Source organism: Scomber japonicus, chromosome 17 (genome assembly GCF_027409825.1).
Source record: "Scomber japonicus isolate fScoJap1 chromosome 17, fScoJap1.pri, whole genome shotgun sequence".
NCBI classification, from domain to species: domain Eukaryota; kingdom Metazoa; phylum Chordata; class Actinopteri; order Scombriformes; family Scombridae; genus Scomber; species Scomber japonicus.
The window spans coordinates 32,221,632-32,226,915 of NC_070594.1; the positions used below are offsets into that span (position 1 = coordinate 32,221,632).

Consider the following 5,284-nt stretch of genomic DNA (forward strand, 5'->3'; position numbering starts at 1 on the left):
TGTTTTGTTAAATATTTATGAATAGGGTTAGGGTTAGGGTTAGGGTTAGGTTGGGGAAAGTGATCCCTCCTCCAGCCGGAGAAGGGAGGTGCACGGTCCACCCACCGTTGGTCTGCCCCGTACCACCGATCATCTCTGGGTTGACGCTGGCGCCGGCGTCCTCGGCGTACCAGCGTCCAACCCTCCTCAGCCATGCTGAGTCAGCTGTCGTTCCAGGTAAGTAGTTTTTTTTCTTTTTCAGGTACACTGTAAACCCGAAAGTTCATTCTAATCAAACAGTTTGAGTTAATACCACTTTTAAAAATGAGTTTTATTGCATTACTTAAACAGTATGAGTATATAAAGAGTGTTTGAGACAGTCATTGAGTGTACTCATTTTTATAAGTTTAATAAACTTAAACTATCAATTTTTACATCAGGCCACATTGCTGCCCTGTTGTGATTGGCTCAAAACACAAGACAAGTCCGTACTTGTCCATCGGAGGTTACAGAGAAGTTGCCATTTTCGAATTTTATCCAATTTAATCTTTGCACTTTGCATGCTCCTCGGACAATACTTGCTCTGCCTGCATTTTTCAGTTTTTTTCAAGTTTGGCTGCTGTAAAGAGGATGCCATTTTCTGCCTGAATGAGGTGAGTTGTTTTTTCTATTCAAGTACTACTAATTTGAAACTGGAACTTTTGTTTGAAACATGTAAATTTGAATGTGTGTAGAAATCAGGTAAATTTTAAACATTGGGCAATTGCAGCATTGTGTTTTTAGAGAAGTTCTCTCTACTTGTGTGTTCACTACATACAGTTCTGCAACAGTGGTGGAAAATTCAAATTATTCAACATAGTTTTTAAAAAATGCCAACGTTTAGCATTAGCCTCATTTGCCATGCTATTTTTGTTTAAAGCCATACTAAAATGCTTTGGAAATGCAAGTACTGCCCTTTCTTGTCTTATTTGTGTTACACACATCATTAGACAACATGTTCAGAGAGGTTTATTAGTGTAATAAGTAACTATGCCTGAATATCAAAGTTGAGCTCATTTTATATTTCTCAGGTGTACTTGGAGTTTAACAGGGTTGTTGGAAGAAATCTTAAAGAAGAGTTCTTTGGTGTTCTTGATGGTTTGTGTCCAAGCTTGATGGAAATCTTCAAGAGGAAGACAGGTCGGATAGGCAAGCAGTTAGCTGACCTGCTACAACAGACAACGGTGGGTTGATATTTAGATTTTATCTTGTAATGATATTGTTGTTTTGTTGAGATATATATATATATATATATATATATATATATATATATATATATATATATTGATGTTTAGTTCATCCATATTACAAACGCTAACTCTCCCACTTCTATATGAACAAATACACGGATATAAGATATATTTGTTTTTCATTTAATAGTGCATTATACCTCTTTGCAGAGCACTGACCCAACAGCAATTAGATGCCTTGTCCTGAGAGGACTTCCAGTCATTCTTGGGGATGATGCATCTATGTTCTTTAAGAGCAGTTTGGTGAGTAAAATTTTTTGATTGTTGTTTGAATCAGTTTTTCCATTCTCCTATGTTTTGTGGGGATGATGGGTTATGATAATTAATAATAGGCCACTAAAAATCTGGTCAAAAAAGTGCACCTGAAGAGAAATGAACCTTTCTCTATCTTTACCATTCACACATCACATTGTCCAATACAGCACCGACTGTCACAACATGGGATCTACACAACAACAGACACCTATACAGGACCACACAAAAATGCTTCTAACAGCTTGTCTATACAACATTATGGGGAAAAAAACCCACTGTGAATTACAAAAATCATAATGTTTGTGAAGACCATACAGCTGATTGTAGACAAACTGCTGTTAACCTGGATATCTTCTTTTTGTCTTGTTTCTCTCACCATAGGCTCTTAATGAGGGAGATTCCATAAACATTCCAGTGGGAATCCTCTGCTATGAGGACACCAGCGCTGCAAACCCAGCAAGCTCAGCATTGCCACAACTAAACCCCTCAAGAGTGGGGATCATCCTAGAGGGCAGCCTTGTCATGGATGTACTCACCAACCTACTTCAAGCAATGTGCCTCTTGTTTGGTTTTACCTATGCACTCCACCTGCAGTACCCAAAGTGCTTGAGAAACACTTTTACCTTCATCCAGCAGGTAATGCTAAATTTGGGTCGAAGTGAGCTACCTCCAAAGGTTCAAAAGCTGAAGAATGACCTTGCAGTGTAAGACACATTCACGTTCATGGCACAATTCTTCATGTTTGTGTCTAGATTGTTGCACAAATACATTGCAGTCACTAAAGCAAATATTCTTGTATTTTCTATGTGATAAATCTTGTACTGCATGTATCTACTGTTGTTTTTTACTGAAATAATTCTACAGAGGACACATGTTAGAAAGTTTCAGGTTTTTTTTCTAGCAACTAATGTCCTCACTTGTTCTTAATGTCTGCTTTGTTGTGTTAGGTTCTTTTTCAAACTTTAAAATTGTTCACAGAACAAGTAATTAAAAAACTGTGCTGTCATCGTATTTGGAAGGACATGGAAATCGTTTATAATTTAATACACATGTTCTATGTGCTGCAAGGTCCTGTTAGGTAATATCTGCAGAAAAAAGTAAAATATACTGTTGTAACTGTTGGCAAAGACCCATTTTGATAATTTTATGAAAACAAGGTCTAATTTTGGATTTGCACCTGTTATTTCACTCAGAGCATTGTTACATATCTGTTGCTTTGTTGTATATTTAAATAAAAAAAATAAAATGTACTGCTTTATGTGTTCATTGACAAAAGAAGAATTTAATTGGAATTTTCTTGTACCAAACATAATATTTTAATTTAATTAATGAATTCATATTTTAATAAAACTAGGATTTCAAGTATATTAAACTTATAATATTAAGTTTTGACTATACTACTTTTAAGTAGACTCCACAATTTTATTCTATTTTAAGATTGTTGATTACTTAAACCATTTAAGTGTACATAACTTAAAAACATAAATTCTGACTATTGTACATTTAAGTTGACTGTACTTAAACAAAATAATTTTCTCCACTTTTAATAACTCAAACCATTTGAGGCAATCACTTGACGCAAACGGTTTGAGTACAATCAACTTATCCGGGTTTACAGTGTACCAGGTAAGTATTTTTTCTTTTCAGGTACCAGGTAAGTATTTTTTCTTTTCAGGTACCAGTTAAGTATTTTTTCTTTTTTTCAGGTATCAGGTAAGTATTTTTTCTTTTTTTCAGGTATCAGGTAAGTATTTGTTTTGTTTTTTAATTGTTTTTTTTTTAAAAAAATATTAAAATCCAATTAAACCAAACAACTAAGGGCGCTCTCAAAAGAGAGGATAATCCAAAAATCAAATTGTTCTTAATGAAATCAAATAGGTTTTTAAATCAAAATGAAATTCTTTTTTGAATTAAAAGGCTAACGAAATAAAAAAGCTAGCGAAATAAAACAGCTAGCGAAATAAAAACGGTGTGCCAAAAAGCAACGTTTCGACCCGTTACGGGTCTTCCTCAGGCAATGGCACACTGAAAAAAGCTGCTAGTGTGGTATCTGTTCTGCATCGGTACTGTGATAATATATGACACCCTAGAAATTCTGTATCACTTGAACAGATCACCTGAACAGATGTTTACTTGAGTAAAAGTTTACAGCTAGCCATAAAGGACAGACAAAGGCAATTTTCTTAGACTGACCAGTAATTAGAGCAAGTTATAAATTGAGGGCTTAGGGCTATGTATCCGGAGTGAACTTCTGTTTCTCTAGGTGGAGTTTTTAGGAACTGTATATATAGTGCTGGAAGACTTGAAGAAAGAGAGAGAGCTTCAGATTGGACCAGGGCTCACTCAAGATTGGATGTTTGACATTGTTCTCCTTTGTAATAAAACCTTTCAAATTTACAATTGAGACGTGTCAGCGGTGGTTTCCTTCTTCATCAACACATCAAGAATCTACCTATTGTAAGAAACCTCACTAGAAAGGCTGGAGAGAGATGTGTATCGATCGCTGTTCTGATGCAAAGTGAGCTCCCTTCTCTGCTCACCTCCCTTTATACCCTCTGTTTTTGGTGCGCAAATTTTAAATGTCACCGTTTTCGCGTACCATTTTATTTTGCGTCACCTCCAAATTAACCCCTTAAAACCCAAACAAAATGAAATACCATCAATATAATGTATATATTAAAACCCAAATTATATTTTTAAATCATAAATTATTGTTTTTAACCCAATGAACTTATTTATATAACTTAAATCTTTTATGAAATATTCTTTTAAACGTAAAAACATTTAGGATTAGGGTTAAGATTTGAGATTCAGGTTTAGGGTTAGGATTAGGGTTAAGATTTGAGATTAAGGTTTAGGGTTAGGATTAGGGTTAAATTTAGGGTTAGGGTTAGGTCTAGAATTAGGATGGATGTTAGGTTTAGGGTTAGGGTTCTGGTTAGGTTGGGGGAAAGAACGGGGTCCCTGCTCACACCAGGGTCCGTGGTGCACGGGCATCTCCGTTTGGGTGGCCAGCCTCCCACACTCCATCTTCCATTTTTAGGCTTTTATTTATTATTTATTATTATTATTATTTATTAATCCTTCTTTTAGGTTTCCTTTTCTTCTTTCTTCGTCCTTTGTTTAGGTTTTATTCTATGCCTTCTTTGCGTTTCTTTTCCTCTTCCTTTGTTCAGGTTCTGGTTTCGCCTTGGCTATATCAAATATGTAATCATTTTTTGTCTTTTTGTTTTTCTATTTTTTTGTTTTTTTCTTGTTTTTTTCAGTTGGTTTATTTATTCTTCATTTTTCTTCTTTTTCCCTCCCTTTAGGTATACCATGGTTTTGTTTTTTGTCTGTAGGTGGCGCTCGCGACGTTTCGGCCTCATTTCGGGCCTTCTTCAGGCATGCCACCCCAGACCGGTAAGTATGAGGAGATGTTACTCCTTCAGTGCTCTTCTTCCAACTGATTTTCCTCCGTGTTTCTCCCTTTTATACTCTCCCCCCGGTAAGTATTTCGTTTCGTGATTTTCCCGGTAAGTATTTTTGTTTCGTGTTTTTCTGTCTTTGCAGCTTATATTGTCCTTTGTAACCCTTTTTCCACATCAAATAAACACCGTCATGAATTTAAACTGTGTGTTTATTGTATTTATTTGTTTATTTATTGATTAATTTATTTCTAACCCTTTTTCCTTAATTTATGTCCCTTCCCATTTTCCTGATTACCATCCTTCACTTTTCCCCTGCGTACCTCGTATATTTCTTTTTGCCTTTTATTTAAC

General features: G+C 35.4%; 1 long non-coding RNA gene across 1 annotated transcript; it reads left to right on the forward strand.

Annotated features, from left to right (window-relative positions):
- Window positions 1–1,169: 1,169 nt before the first annotated feature.
- LOC128377325 (uncharacterized) lies at window positions 1,170–2,024 on the forward strand. Its single transcript, XR_008323307.1, has 3 exons — window positions 1,170–1,202; window positions 1,419–1,511; window positions 1,905–2,024. It is a non-coding gene; the product is annotated as an uncharacterized LOC128377325 (long non-coding RNA).
- The last annotated feature ends 3,260 nt before the right edge of the window (window positions 2,025–5,284 follow it).